This window comes from Crinia signifera, chromosome 2, assembly GCF_055691185.1.
Source record: "Crinia signifera chromosome 2, ASM5569118v1, whole genome shotgun sequence".
NCBI classification, from domain to species: domain Eukaryota; kingdom Metazoa; phylum Chordata; class Amphibia; order Anura; family Myobatrachidae; genus Crinia; species Crinia signifera.
The window spans coordinates 159,018,925-159,036,269 of NC_139218.1; positions in this window are offsets into that span (position 1 = coordinate 159,018,925).

Here is a 17,345-nt window from a genome sequence, read left to right on the forward strand (position 1 = left end):
CGCCGAAAAACCGCAATTTTCAGGAGAAACGAGACGTACATCCACCCCCTCTGCCGCCCACCCACCCAACTGACAGCCAGCCAGCAGACAAGCACAGAGAGTTCCGTGGGTCTGTCTGTGATGTCATAAAGGGCCTGCTGATCAATGGCCAGCTCTCTGATTGGCTGCTGTGTTTGATTGACAGATTGAATCTGGCAGCTGATTGGCTGTCTACCCTAAAGTGCATTACACACCCCTGATGGTACCACTGGCTAAGACTCCACCTCAGCTCATTGATTAATTATAAATTTAGAACAAATGATGGATGAAAGCAGGCAGGCCGGCCATTTTTTTCACGCTCATTGGACTTGTTTAATGCAATGCACCTTTGTATATTCACATGCATTCGCTTCATGCTGTAACCACTGTGCATAAAAATTTGGAAACATGGCATACAGTGTATCATTTGCTGTCTAAGTCATGTTTCCCATATTTTCCATTGCAAGATACAAGCCGGTTTGAGTGTTTGGGGCACATTTTAGCTAAAATCATCCTACGGGGCCTAACTGCTTATGCCAAAGCCTGCCTATTTTGAATGGCGTAGTGGTCACTGCAACCTCCAAAAAAATCAGGACTTACTACCCCAATAACCTGCTAACTCACCCCTGAAATACTTACTTATTCACACTATTTTGTTCATTTGACTTGTTTCTAATTTGAAATGCCCATTTTTGTGGGGCCAGAAAGGTGCGTATTTAAAAGGCGATTTCTACGATACCCCACTTTTGCGCGTCGGACCGCGACTTTTTCCGTAAACGCCGAAAAACCGCAATTTTCAGGAGAAACGAGACGTACATCCTCCCCCTCTGCCGCCCACCCACCCAACTGACAGCCAGCCAGCAGACAAGCACAGAGAGTTCCGTGGGTCTGTCTGTGATGTCATAAAGGGCCTGCTGATCAATGGCCAGCTCTCTGATTGGCTGCTGTGTTTGATTGACAGATTGAATCTGGCAGCTGATTGGCTGTCTACCCTAAAGTGCATTACACACCCCTGATGGTACCACTGGCTAAGACTCCACCTCAGCTCATTGATTAATTATAAATTTAGAACAAATGATGGATGAAAGCAGGCAGGCCGGCCATTTTTTTCATGCTCATTGGACTTGTTTAATGCAATGCACCTTTGTATATTCACATGCATTCGCTTCATGCTGTAACCACTGTGCATAAAAATTTGGAAACATGGCATACAGTGTATCATTTGCTGTCTAAGTCATGTTTCCCATATTTTCCATTGCAAGATACAAGCCGGTTTGAGTGTTTGGGGCACATTTTAGCTAAAATCATCCTACGGGGCCTAACTGCTTATGCCAAAGCCTGCCTATTTTGAATGGCGTAGTGGTCACTGCAACCTCCAAAAAAATCAGGACTTACTACCCCAATAACCTGCTAACTCACCCCTGAAATACTTACTTATTCACACTATTTTGTTCATTTGACTTGTTTCTAATTTGAAATGCCCATTTTTGTGGGGCCAGAAAGGTGCGTCTTTAAAAGGCGATTTCTACGATACCCCACTTTTGCGCGTCGGACCGCGACTTTTTCCGGAAACGCTGAAAAACCGCAATTTTCAGGAGAAACGAGACGTACATCCTCCCCCTCTGCCGCCCACCCACCCAACTGACAGCCAGCCAGCAGACAAGCACAGAGAGTTCCGTGGGTCTGTCTGTGATGTCATAAAGGGCCTGCTGATCAATGGCCAGCTCTCTGATTGGCTGCTGTGTTTGATTGACAGATTGAATCTGGCAGCTGATTGGCTGTCTACCCTAAAGTGCATTACACACCCCTGATGGTACCACTGGCTAAGACTCCACCTCAGCTCATTGATTAATTATAAATTTAGAACAAATGATGGATGAAAGCAGGCAGGCCGGCCATTTTTTTCACGCTCATTGGACTTGTTTAATGCAATGCACCTGTGTATATTCACATGCATTCGCTTCATGCTGTAACCACTGTGCATAAAAATTTGGAAACATGGCATACAGTGTATCATTTGCTGTCTAAGTCATGTTTCCCATATTTTCCATTGCAAGATACAAGCCGGTTTGAGTGTTTGGGGCACATTTTAGCTAAAATCATCCTACGGGGCCTAACTGCTTATGCCAAAGCCTGCCTATTTTGAATGGCGTAGTGGTCAATGCAACCTCCAAAAAAATCAGGACTTACTACCCCAATAACCTGCTAACTCACCCCTGAAATACTTATTAATTCACACTATTTTGTTCATTTGACTTGTTCCTAATTTGAAATGCCCATTTTTGTGGGGCCAGAAAGGTGCGTCTTTAAAAGGCGATTTCTACGATACCCCACTTTTGCGCGTCGGACCGCGACTTTTTCCGGAAACGCCGAAAAACCGCAATTTTCAGGAGAAACGAGACGTACATCCTCCCCCTCTGCCGCCCACCCACCCAACTGACAGCCAGCCAGCAGACAAGCACAGAGAGTTCCGTGGGTCTGTCTGTGATGTCATAAAGGGCCTGCTGATCAATGGCCAGCTCTCTGATTGGCTGCTGTGTTTGATTGACAGATTGAATCTGGCAGCTGATTGGCTGTCTACCCTAAAGTGCATTACACACCCCTGATGGTACCACTGGCTAAGACTCCACCTCAGCTCATTGATTAATTATAAATTTAGAACAAATGATGGATAAAAGCAGGCAGGCCGGCCATTTTTTTCACGCTCATTGGACTTGTTTAATGCAATGCACCTTTGTATATTCACATGCATTCGCTTCATGCTGTAACCACTGTGCATAAAAATTTGGAAACATGGCATACAGTGTATCATTTGCTGTCTAAGTCATGTTTCCCATATTTTCCATTGCAAGATACAAGCCGGTTTGAGTGTTTGGGGCACATTTTAGCTAAAATCATCCTACGGGGCCTAACTGCTTATGCCAAAGCCTGCCTATTTTGAATGGCGTAGTGGTCAATGCAACCTCCAAAAAAATCAGGACTTACTACCCCAATAACCTGCTAACTCACCCCTGAAATACTTACTTATTCACACTATTTTGTTCATTTGACTTGTTTCTAATTTGAAATGCCCATTTTTGTGGGGCCAGAAAGGTGCGTCTTTAAAAGGCGATTTCTACGATACCCCACTTTTGCGCGTCGGACCGCAATTTTTCCGGAAACGCCGAAAAACCGCAATTTTCAGGAGAAACGAGACGTACATCCACCCCCTCTGCCGCCCACCCACCCAACTGACAGCCAGCCAGCAGACAAGCACAGAGAGTTCCGTGGGTCTGTCTGTGATGTCATAAAGGGCCTGCTGATCAATGGCCAGCTCTCTGATTGGCTGCTGTGTTTGATTGACAGATTGAATCTGGCAGCTGATTGGCTGTCTACCCTAAAGTGCATTACACACCCCTGATGGTACCACTGGCTAAGACTCCACCTCAGCTCATTGATTAATTATAAATTTAGAACAAATGATGGATGAAAGCAGGCAGGCCGGCCATTTTTTTCACGCTCATTGGACTTGTTTAATGCAATGCACCTTTGTATATTCACATGCATTCGCTTCATGCTGTAACCACTGTGCATAAAAATTTGGAAACATGGCATACAGTGTATCATTTGCTGTCTAAGTCATGTTTCCCATATTTTCCATTGCAAGATACAAGCCGGTTTGAGTGTTTGGGGCACATTTTAGCTAAAATCATCCTACGGGGCCTAACTGCTTATGCCAAAGCCTGCCTATTTTGAATGGCGTAGTGGTCACTGCAACCTCCAAAAAAATCAGGACTTACTACCCCAATTACCTGCTAACTCACCCCTGAAATACTTACTTATTCACACTATTTTGTTCATTTGACTTGTTTCTAATTTGAAATGCCCATTTTTGTGGGGCCAGAAAGGTGCGTATTTAAAAGGCGATTTCTACGATACCCCACTTTTGCGCGTCGGACCGCGACTTTTTCCGTAAACGCCGAAAAACCGCAATTTTCAGGAGAAACGAGACGTACATCCTCCCCCTCTGCCGCCCACCCACCCAACTGACAGCCAGCCAGCAGACAAGCACAGAGAGTTCCGTGGGTCTGTCTGTGATGTCATAAAGGGCCTGCTGATCAATGGCCAGCTCTCTGATTGGCTGCTGTGTTTGATTGACAGATTGAATCTGGCAGCTGATTGGCTGTCTACCCTAAAGTGCATTACACACCCCTGATGGTACCACTGGCTAAGACTCCACCTCAGCTCATTGATTAATTATAAATTTAGAACAAATGATGGATGAAAGCAGGCAGGCCGGCCATTTTTTTCATGCTCATTGGACTTGTTTAATGCAATGCACCTTTGTATATTCACATGCATTCGCTTCATGCTGTAACCACTGTGCATAAAAATTTGGAAACATGGCATACAGTGTATCATTTGCTGTCTAAGTCATGTTTCCCATATTTTCCATTGCAAGATACAAGCCGGTTTGAGTGTTTGGGGCACATTTTAGCTAAAATCATCCTACGGGGCCTAACTGCTTATGCCAAAGCCTGCCTATTTTGAATGGCGTAGTGGTCACTGCAACCTCCAAAAAAATCAGGACTTACTACCCCAATAACCTGCTAACTCACCCCTGAAATACTTACTTATTCACACTATTTTGTTCATTTGACTTGTTTCTAATTTGAAATGCCCATTTTTGTGGGGCCAGAAAGGTGCGTCTTTAAAAGGCGATTTCTACGATACCCCACTTTTGCGCGTCGGACCGCGACTTTTTCCGGAAACGCTGAAAAACCGCAATTTTCAGGAGAAACGAGACGTACATCCTCCCCCTCTGCCGCCCACCCACCCAACTGACAGCCAGCCAGCAGACAAGCACAGAGAGTTCCGTGGGTCTGTCTGTGATGTCATAAAGGGCCTGCTGATCAATGGCCAGCTCTCTGATTGGCTGCTGTGTTTGATTGACAGATTGAATCTGGCAGCTGATTGGCTGTCTACCCTAAAGTGCATTACACACCCCTGATGGTATCACTGGCTAAGACTCCACCTCAGCTCATTGATTAATTATAAATTTAGAACAAATGATGGATGAAAGCAGGCAGGCCGGCCATTTTTTTCACGCTCATTGGACTTGTTTAATGCAATGCACCTGTGTATATTCACATGCATTCGCTTCATGCTGTAACCACTGTGCATAAAAATTTGGAAACATGGCATACAGTGTATCATTTGCTGTCTAAGTCATGTTTCCCATATTTTCCATTGCAAGATACAAGCCGGTTTGAGTGTTTGGGGCACATTTTAGCTAAAATCATCCTACGGGGCCTAACTGCTTATGCCAAAGCCTGCCTATTTTGAATGGCGTAGTGGTCAATGCAACCTCCAAAAAAATCAGGACTTACTACCCCAATAACCTGCTAACTCACCCCTGAAATACTTACTTATTCACACTATTTTGTTCATTTGACTTGTTCCTAATTTGAAATGCCCATTTTTGTGGGGCCAGAAAGGTGCGTCTTTAAAAGGCGATTTCTACGATACCCCACTTTTGCGCGTCGGACCGCGACTTTTTCCGGAAACGCCGAAAAACCGCAATTTTCAGGAGAAACGAGACGTACATCCTCCCCCTCTGCCGCCCACCCACCCAACTGACAGCCAGCCAGCAGACAAGCACAGAGAGTTCCGTGGGTCTGTCTGTGATGTCATAAAGGGCCTGCTGATCAATGGCCAGCTCTCTGATTGGCTGCTGTGTTTGATTGACAGATTGAATCTGGCAGCTGATTGGCTGTCTACCCTAAAGTGCATTACACACCCCTGATGGTACCACTGGCTAAGACTCCACCTCAGCTCATTGATTAATTATAAATTTAGAACAAATGATGGATGAAAGCAGGCAGGCCGGCCATTTTTTTCACGCTCATTGGACTTGTTTAATGCAATGCACCTTTGTATATTCACATGCATTCGCTTCATGCTGTAACCACTGTGCATAAAAATTTGGAAACATGGCATACAGTGTATCATTTGCTGTCTAAGTCATGTTTCCCATATTTTCCATTGCAAGATACAAGCCGGTTTGAGTGTTTGGGGCACATTTTAGCTAAAATCATCCTACGGGGCCTAACTGCTTATGCCAAAGCCTGCCTATTTTGAATGGCGTAGTGGTCAATGCAACCTCCAAAAAAATCAGGACTTACTACCCCAATAACCTGCTAACTCACCCCTGAAATACTTACTTATTCACACTATTTTGTTCATTTGACTTGTTTCTAATTTGAAATGCCCATTTTTGTGGGGCCAGAAAGGTGCGTCTTTAAAAGGCGATTTCTACGATACCCCACTTTTGCGCGTCGGACCGCGACTTTTTCCGGAAACGCCGAAAAACCGCAATTTTCAGGAGAAACGAGACGTACATCCTCCCCCTCTGCCGCCCACCCACCCAACTGACAGCCAGCCAGCAGACAAGCACAGAGAGTTCCGTGGGTCTGTCTGTGATGTCATAAAGGGCCTGCTGATCAATGGCCAGCTCTCTGATTGGCTGCTGTGTTTGATTGACAGATTGAATCTGGCAGCTGATTGGCTGTCTACCCTAAAGTGCATTACACACCCCTGATGGTACCACTGGATAAGACTCCACCTCAGCTCATTGATTAATTATAAATTTAGAACAAATGATGGATGAAAGCAGGCAGGCCGGCCATTTTTTTCACGCTCATTGGACTTGTTTAATGCAATGCACCTTTGTATATTCACATGCATTCGCTTCATGCTGTAACCACTGTGCATAAAAATTTGGAAACATGGCATACAGTGTATCATTTGCTGTCTAAGTCATGTTTCCCATATTTTCCATTGCAAGATACAAGCCGGTTTGAGTGTTTGGGGCACATTTTAGCTAAAATCATCCTACGGGGCCTAACTGCTTATGCTAAAGCCTGCCTATTTTGAATGGCGTAGTGGTCACTGTAACCTCCAAAAAAATCAGGACTTACTACCCCAATAACCTGCTAACTCACCCCTGAAATACTTACTTATTCACACTATTTTGTTCATTTGACTTGTTTCTAATTTGAAATGCCCATTTTTGTGGGGCCAGAAAGGTGCGTCTTTAAAAGGCGATTTCTACGATACCCCACTTTTGCGCGTCGGACCGCGACTTTTTCCGGAAACGCTGAAAAACCGCAATTTTCAGGAGAAACGAGACGTACATCCACCCCCTCTGCCGCCCACCCACCCAACTGACAGCCAGCCAGCAGACAAGCACAGAGAGTTCCGTGGGTCTGTCTGTGATGTCATAAAGGGCCTGCTGATCAATGGCCAGCTCTCTGATTGGCTGCTGTGTTTGATTGACAGATTGAATCTGCCAGCTGATTGGCTGTCTACCCTAAAGTGCATTACACACCCCTGATGGTACCACTGGCTAAGACTCCACCTCAGCTCATTGATTAATTATAAATTTAGAACAAATGATGGATGAAAGCAGGCAGGCCGGCCATTTTTTTCACGCTCATTGGACTTGTTTAATGCAATGCACCTGTGTATATTCACATGCATTCACTTCATGCTGTAACCACTGTGCATAAAAATTTGGAAACATGGCATACAGTGTATCATTTGCTGTCTAAGTCATGTTTCCCATATTTTCCATTGCAAGATACAAGCCGGTTTGAGTGTTTGAAGCACATTTTAGCTAAAATCATCCTACGGGGCCTAACTGCTTATGCTAAAGCCTGCCTATTTTGAATGGCGTAGTGGTCACTGCAACCTCCAAAAAAATCAGGACTTACTACCCCAATAACCTGCTAACTCACCCCTGAAATACTTACTTATTCACACTATTTTGTTCATTTGACTTGTTTCTAATTTGAAATGCCCATTTTTGTGGGGCCAGAAAGGTGCGTCTTTAAAAGGCGATTTCTACGATACCCCACTTTTGCGCGTCGGACCGCGACTTTTTCCGGAAACGCCGAAAAACCGCAATTTTCAGGAGAAACGAGACGTACATCCTCCCCCTCTGCCGCCCACCCACCCAACTGACAGCCAGCCAGCAGACAAGCACAGAGAGTTCCGTGGGTCTGTCTGTGATGTCATAAAGGGCCTGCTGATCAATGGCCAGCTCTCTGATTGGCTGCTGTGTTTGATTGACAGATTGAATCTGGCAGCTGATTGGCTGTCTACCCTAAAGTGCATTACACACCCCTGATGGTACCACTGGCTAAGACTCCACCTCAGCTCATTGATTAATTATAAATTTATAACAAATGATGGATGAAAGCAGGCAGGCCGGCCATTTTTTTCACGCTCATTGGACTTGTTTAATGCAATGCACCTGTGTATATTCACATGCATTCACTTCATGCTGTAACCACTGTGCATAAAAATTTGGAAACATGGCATACAGTGTATCATTTGCTGTCTAAGTCATGTTTCCCATATTTTCCATTGCAAGATACAAGCCGGTTTGAGTGTTTGGGGCACATTTTAGCTAAAATCATCCTACGGGGCCTAAATGCTTATGCTAAAGCCTGCCTATTTTGAATGGCGTAGTGGTCACTGCAACCTCCAAAAAAATCAGGACTTACTACCCCAATAACCTGCTAACTCACCCCTGAAATACTTACTTATTCACACTATTTTGTTCATTTGACTTGTTTCTAATTTGAAATGCCCATTTTTGTGGGGCCAGAAAGGTGCGTCTTTAAAAGGCGATTTCTACGATACCCCACTTTTGCGCGTCGGACCGCGACTTTTTCCGGAAACGCTGAAAAACCGCAATTTTCAGGAGAAACGAGACGTACATCCTCCCCCTCTGCCGCCCACCCACCCAACTGACAGCCAGCCAGCAGACAAGCACAGAGAGTTCCGTGGGTCTGTCTGTGATGTCATAAAGGGCCTGCTGATCAATGGCCAGCTCTCTGATTGGCTGCTGTGTTTGATTGACAGATTGAATCTGGCAGCTGATTGGCTGTCTACCCTAAAGTGCATTACACACCCCTGATGGTACCACTGGCTAAGACTCCACCTCAGCTCATTGATTAATTATAAATTTAGAACAAATGATGGATGAAAGCAGGCAGGCCGGCCATTTTTTTCACGCTCATTGGACTTGTTTAATGCAATGCACCTTTGTATATTCACATGCATTCGCTTCATGCTGTAACCACTGTGCATAAAAATTTGGAAACATGGCATACAGTGTATCATTTGCTGTCTAAGTCATGTTTCCCATATTTTCCATTGCAAGATACAAGCCGGTTTGAGTGTTTGGGGCACATTTTAGCTAAAATCATCCTACGGGGCCTAACTGCTTATGCCAAAGCCTGCCTATTTTGAATGGCGTAGTGGTCAATGCAACCTCCAAAAAAATCAGGACTTACTACCCCAATAACCTGCTAACTCACCCCTGAAATACTTACTTATTCACACTATTTTGTTCATTTGACTTGTTTCTAATTTGAAATGCCCATTTTTGTGGGGCCAGAAAGGTGCGTCTTTAAAAGGCGATTTCTACGATACCCCACTTTTGCGCGTCGGACCGCGACTTTTTCCGGAAACGCCGAAAAACCGCAATTTTCAGGAGAAACGAGACGTACATCCTCCCCCTCTGCCGCCCACCCACCCAACTGACAGCCAGCCAGCAGACAAGCACAGAGAGTTCCGTGGGTCTGTCTGTGATGTCATAAAGGGCCTGCTGATCAATGGCCAGCTCTCTGATTGGCTGCTGTGTTTGATTGACAGATTGAATCTGGCAGCTGATTGGCTGTCTACCCTAAAGTGCATTACACACCCCTGATGGTACCACTGGCTAAGACTCCACCTCAGCTCATTGATTAATTATAAATTTAGAACAAATGATGGATGAAAGCAGGCAGGCCGGCCATTTTTTTCACGCTCATTGGACTTGTTTAATGCAATGCACCTTTGTATATTCACATGCATTCGCTTCATGCTGTAACCACTGTGCATAAAAATTTGGAAACATGGCATACAGTGTATCATTTGCTGTCTAAGTCATGTTTCCCATATTTTCCATTGCAAGATACAAGCCGGTTTGAGTGTTTGGGGCACATTTTAGCTAAAATCATCCTACGGGGCCTAAATGCTTATGCTAAAGCCTGCCTATTTTGAATGGCGTAGTGGTCACTGCAACCTCCAAAAAATCAGGACTTACTACCCCAATAACCTGCTAACTCACCCCTGAAATACTTACTTATTCACACTATTTTGTTCATTTGACTTGTTTCTAATTTGAAATGCCCATTTTTGTGGGGCCAGAAAGGTGCGTCTTTAAAAGGCGATTTCTACGATACCCCACTTTTGCGCGTCGGACCGCGACTTTTTCCGGAAACGCCGAAAAACCGCAATTTTCAGGAGAAACGAGACGTACATCCTCCCCCTCTGCCGCCCACCCACCCAACTGACAGCCAGCCAGCAGACAAGCACAGAGAGTTCCGTGGGTCTGTCTGTGATGTCATAAAGGGCCTGCTGATCAATGGCCAGCTCTCTGATTGGCTGCTGTGTTTGATTGACAGATTGAATCTGGCAGCTGATTGGCTGTCTACCCTAAAGTGCATTACACACCCCTGATGGTACCACTGGCTAAGACTCCACCTCAGCTCATTGATTAATTATAAATTTAGAACAAATGATGGATGAAAGCAGGCAGGCCGGCCATTTTTTTCACGCTCATTGGACTTGTTTAATGCAATGCACCTTTGTATATTCACATGCATTCGCTTCATGCTGTAACCACTGTGCATAAAAATTTGGAAACATGGCATACAGTGTATCATTTGCTGTCTAAGTCATGTTTCCCATATTTTCCATTGCAAGATACAAGCCGGTTTGAGTGTTTGGGGCACATTTTAGCTAAAATCATCCTACGGGGCCTAAATGCTTATGCCAAAGCCTGCCTATTTTGAATGGCGTAGTGGTCAATGCAACCTCCAAAAAAATCAGGACTTACTACCCCAATAACCTGCTAACTCACCCCTGAAATACTTACTTATTCACACTATTTTGTTCATTTGACTTGTTTCTAATTTGAAATGCCCATTTTTGTGGGGCCAGAAAGGTGCGTCTTTAAAAGGCGATTTCTACGATACCCCACTTTTGCGCGTCGGACCGCGACTTTTTCCGGAAACGCCGAAAAACCGCAATTTTCAGGAGAAACGAGACGTACATCCTCCCCCTCTGCCGCCCACCCACCCAACTGACAGCCAGCCAGCAGACAAGCACAGAGAGTTCCGTGGGTCTGTCTGTGATGTCATAAAGGGCCTGCTGATCAATGGCCAGCTCTCTGATTGGCTGCTGTGTTTGATTGACAGATTGAATCTGGCAGCTGATTGGCTGTCTACCCTAAAGTGCATTACACACCCCTGATGGTACCACTGGCTAAGACTCCACCTCAGCTCATTGATTAATTATAAATTTAGAACAAATGATGGATGAAAGCAGGCAGGCCGGCCATTTTTTTCACGCTCATTGGACTTGTTTAATGCAATGCACCTGTGTATATTCACATGCATTCACTTCATGCTGTAACCACTGTGCATAAAAATTTGGAAACATGGCATACAGTGTATCATTTGCTGTCTAAGTCATGTTTCCCATATTTTCCATTGCAAGATACAAGCCGGTTTGAGTGTTTGGGGCACATTTTAGCTAAAATCATCCTACGGGGCCTAAATGCTTATGCTAAAGCCTGCCTATTTTGAATGGCGTAGTGGTCACTGCAACCTCCAAAAAAATCAGGACTTACTACCCCAATAACCTGCTAACTCACCCCTGAAATACTTACTTATTCACACTATTTTGTTCATTTGACTTGTTTCTAATTTGAAATGCCCATTTTTGTGGGGCCAGAAAGGTGCGTCTTTAAAAGGCGATTTCTACGATACCCCACTTTTGCGCGTCGGACCGCGACTTTTTCCGGAAACGCTGAAAAACCGCAATTTTCAAGAGAAACGAGACGTACATCCTCCCCCTCTGCCGCCCACCCACCCAACTGACAGCCAGCCAGCAGACAAGCACAGAGAGTTCCGTGGGTCTGTCTGTGATGTCATAAAGGGCCTGCTGATCAATGGCCAGCTCTCTGATTGGCTGCTGTGTTTGATTGACAGATTGAATCTGGCAGCTGATTGGCTGTCTACCCTAAAGTGCATTACACACCCCTGATGGTACCACTGGCTAAGACTCCACCTCAGCTCATTGATTAATTATAAATTTAGAACAAATGATGGATGAAAGCAGGCAGGCCGGCCATTTTTTTCACGCTCATTGGACTTGTTTAATGCAATGCACCTTTGTATATTCACATGCATTCGCTTCATGCTGTAACCACTGTGCATAAAAATTTGGAAACATGGCATACAGTGTATCATTTGCTGTCTAAGTCATGTTTCCCATATTTTCCATTGCAAGATACAAGCCGGTTTGAGTGTTTGGGGCACATTTTAGCTAAAATCATCCTACGGGGCCTAACTGCTTATGCCAAAGCCTGCCTATTTTGAATGGCGTAGTGGTCAATGCAACCTCCAAAAAAATCAGGACTTACTACCCCAATAACCTGCTAACTCACCCCCGAAATACTTACTTATTCACACTATTTTGTTCATTTGACTTGTTTCTAATTTGAAATGCCCATTTTTGTGGGGCCAGAAAGGTGCGTCTTTAAAAGGCGATTTCTACGATACCCCACTTTTGCGCGTCGGACCGCGACTTTTTCCGGAAACGCCGAAAAACCGCAATTTTCAGGAGAAACGAGACGTACATCCTCCCCCTCTGCCGCCCACCCACCCAACTGACAGCCAGCCAGCAGACAAGCACAGAGAGTTCCGTGGGTCTGTCTGTGATGTCATAAAGGGCCTGCTGATCAATGGCCAGCTCTCTGATTGGCTGCTGTGTTTGATTGACAGATTGAATCTGGCAGCTGATTGGCTGTCTACCCTAAAGTGCATTACACACCCCTGATGGTACCACTGGCTAAGACTCCACCTCAGCTCATTGATTAATTATAAATTTAGAACAAATGATGGATGAAAGCAGGCAGGCCGGCCATTTTTTTCACGCTCATTGGACTTGTTTAATGCAATGCACCTTTGTATATTCACATGCATTCGCTTCATGCTGTAACCACTGTGCATAAAAATTTGGAAACATGGCATACAGTGTATCATTTGCTGTCTAAGTCATGTTTCCCATATTTTCCATTGCAAGATACAAGCCGGTTTGAGTGTTTGGGGCACATTTTAGCTAAAATCATCCTACGGGGCCTAACTGCTTATGCCAAAGCCTGCCTATTTTGAATGGCGTAGTGGTCACTGCAACCTCCAAAAAAATCAGGACTTACTACCCCAATAACCTGCTAACTCACCCCTGAAATACTTACTTATTCACACTATTTTGTTCATTTGACTTGTTTCTAATTTGAAATGCCCATTTTTGTGGGGCCAGAAAGGTGCGTCTTTAAAAGGCGATTTCTACGATACCCCACTTTTGCGCGTCGGACCGCGACTTTTTCCGGAAACGCCGAAAAACCGCAATTTTCAGGAGAAACGAGACGTACATCCTCCCCCTCTGCCGCCCACCCACCCAACTGACAGCCAGCCAGCAGACAAGCACAGAGAGTTCCGTGGGTCTGTCTGTGATGTCATAAAGGGCCTGCTGATCAATGGCCAGCTCTCTGATTGGCTGCTGTGTTTGATTGACAGATTGAATCTGGCAGCTGATTGGCTGTCTACCCTAAAGTGCATTACACACCCCTGATGGTACCACTGGCTAAGACTCCACCTCAGCTCATTGATTAATTATAAATTTAGAACAAATGATGGATGAAAGCAGGCAGGCCGGCCATTTTTTTCACGCTCATTGGACTTGTTTAATGCAATGCACCTGTGTATATTCACATGCATTCACTTCATGCTGTAACCACTGTGCATAAAAATTTGGAAACATGGCATACAGTGTATCATTTGCTGTCTAAGTCATGTTTCCCATATTTTCCATTGCAAGATACAAGCCGGTTTGAGTGTTTGGGGCACATTTTAGCTAAAATCATCCTACGGGGCCTAAATGCTTATGCTAAAGCCTGCCTATTTTGAATGGCGTAGTGGTCACTGCAACCTCCAAAAAAATCAGGACTTACTACCCCAATAACCTGCTAACTCACCCCTGAAATACTTACTTATTCACACTATTTTGTTCATTTGACTTGTTTCTAATTTGAAATGCCCATTTTTGTGGGGCCAGAAAGGTGCGTCTTTAAAAGGCGATTTCTACGATACCCCACTTTTGCGCGTCGGACCGCGACTTTTTCCGGAAACGCTGAAAAACCGCAATTTTCAGGAGAAACGAGACGTACATCCTCCCCCTCTGCCGCCCACCCACCCAACTGACAGCCAGCCAGCAGACAAGCACAGAGAGTTCCGTGGGTCTGTCTGTGATGTCATAAAGGGCCTGCTGATCAATGGCCAGCTCTCTGATTGGCTGCTGTGTTTGATTGACAGATTGAATCTGGCAGCTGATTGGCTGTCTACCCTAAAGTGCATTACACACCCCTGATGGTACCACTGGCTAAGACTCCACCTCAGCTCATTGATTAATTATAAATTTAGAACAAATGATGGATGAAAGCAGGCAGGCCGGCCATTTTTTTCACGCTCATTGGACTTGTTTAATGCAATGCACCTTTGTATATTCACATGCATTCGCTTCATGCTGTAACCACTGTGCATAAAAATTTGGAAACATGGCATACAGTGTATCATTTGCTGTCTAAGTCATGTTTCCCATATTTTCCATTGCAAGATACAAGCCGGTTTGAGTGTTTGGGGCACATTTTAGCTAAAATCATCCTACGGGGCCTAACTGCTTATGCCAAAGCCTGCCTATTTTGAATGGCGTAGTGGTCAATGCAACCTCCAAAAAAATCAGGACTTACTACCCCAATAACCTGCTAACTCACCCCTGAAATACTTACTTATTCACACTATTTTGTTCATTTGACTTGTTTCTAATTTGAAATGCCCATTTTTGTGGGGCCAGAAAGGTGCGTCTTTAAAAGGCGATTTCTACGATACCCCACTTTTGCGCGTCGGACCGCGACTTTTTCCGGAAACGCTGAAAAACCGCAATTTTCAGGAGAAACGAGACGTACATCCTCCCCCTCTGCCGCCCACCCACCCAACTGACAGCCAGCCAGCAGACAAGCACAGAGAGTTCCGTGGGTCTGTCTGTGATGTCATAAAGGGCCTGCTGATCAATGGCCAGCTCTCTGATTGGCTGCTGTGTTTGATTGACAGATTGAATCTGGCAGCTGATTGGCTGTCTACCCTAAAGTGCATTACACACCCCTGATGGTACCACTGGCTAAGACTCCACCTCAGCTCATTGATTAATTATAAATTTAGAACAAATGATGGATGAAAGCAGGCAGGCCGGCCATTTTTTTCACGCTCATTGGACTTGTTTAATGCAATGCACCTTTGTATATTCACATGCATTCGCTTCATGCTGTAACCACTGTGCATAAAAATTTGGAAACATGGCATACAGTGTATCATTTGCTGTCTAAGTCATGTTTCCCATATTTTCCATTGCAAGATACAAGCCGGTTTGAGTGTTTGGGGCACATTTTAGCTAAAATCATCCTACGGGGCCTAACTGCTTATGCCAAAGCCTGCCTATTTTGAATGGCGTAGTGGTCAATGCAACCTCCAAAAAAATCAGGACTTACTACCCCAATAACCTGCTAACTCACCCCTGAAATACTTACTTATTCACACTATTTTGTTCATTTGACTTGTTTCTAATTTGAAATGCCCATTTTTGTGGGGCCAGAAAGGTGCGTCTTTAAAAGGCGATTTCTACGATACCCCACTTTTGCGCGTCGGACCGCGACTTTTTCCGGAAACGCTGAAAAACCGCAATTTTCAGGAGAAACGAGACGTACATCCTCCCCCTCTGCCGCCCACCCACCCAACTGACAGCCAGCCAGCAGACAAGCACAGAGAGTTCCGTGGGTCTGTCTGTGATGTCATAAAGGGCCTGCTGATCAATGGCCAGCTCTCTGATTGGCTGCTGTGTTTGATTGACAGATTGAATCTGGCAGCTGATTGGCTGTCTACCCTAAAGTGCATTACACACCCCTGATGGTACCACTGGCTAAGACTCCACCTCAGCTCATTGATTAATTATAAATTTAGAACAAATGATGGATGAAAGCAGGCAGGCCGGCCATTTTTTTCACGCTCATTGGACTTGTTTAATGCAATGCACCTTTGTATATTCACATGCATTCGCTTCATGCTGTAACCACTGTGCATAAAAATTTGGAAACATGGCATACAGTGTATCATTTGCTGTCTAAGTCATGTTTCCCATATTTTCCATTGCAAGATACAAGCCGGTTTGAGTGTTTGGGGCACATTTTAGCTAAAATCATCCTACGGGGCCTAACTGCTTATGCCAAAGCCTGCCTATTTTGAATGGCGTAGTGGTCAATGCAACCTCCAAAAAAATCAGGACTTACTACCCCAATAACCTGCTAACTCACCCCTGAAATACTTACTTATTCACACTATTTTGTTCATTTGACTTGTTTCTAATTTGAAATGCCCATTTTTGTGGGGCCAGAAAGGTGCGTCTTTAAAAGGCGATTTCTACGATACCCCACTTTTGCGCGTCGGACCGCGACTTTTTCCGGAAACGCCTAAAAACCGCAATTTTCAGGAGAAACGAGACGTACATCCTCCCCCTCTGCCGCCCACCCACCCAACTGACAGCCAGCCAGCAGACAAGCACAGAGAGTTCCGTGGGTCTGTCTGTGATGTCATAAAGGGCCTGCTGATCAATGGCCAGCTCTCTGATTGGCTGCTGTGTTTGATTGACAGATTGAATCTGGCAGCTGATTGGCTGTCTACCCTAAAGTGCATTACACACCCCTGATGGTACCACTGGCTAAGACTCCACCTCAGCTCATTGATTAATTATAAATTTAGAACAAATGATGGATGAAAGCAGGCAGGCCAGCCATTTTTTTCACGCTCATTGGACTTGTTTAATGCAATGCACCTTTGTATATTCACATGCATTCTCTTCATGCTGTAACCACTGTGCATAAAAATTTGGAAACATGGCATACAGTGTATCATTTGCTGTCTAAGTCATGTTTCCCATATTTTCCATTGCAAGATACAAGCCGGTTTGAGTGTTTGGGGCACATTTTAGCTAAAATCATCCTACGGGGCCTAACTGCTTATGCTAAAGCCTGCCTATTTTGAATGGCGTAGTGGTCACTGCAACCTCCAAAAAAATCAGGACTTACTACCCCAATAACCTGCTAACTCACCCCTGAAATA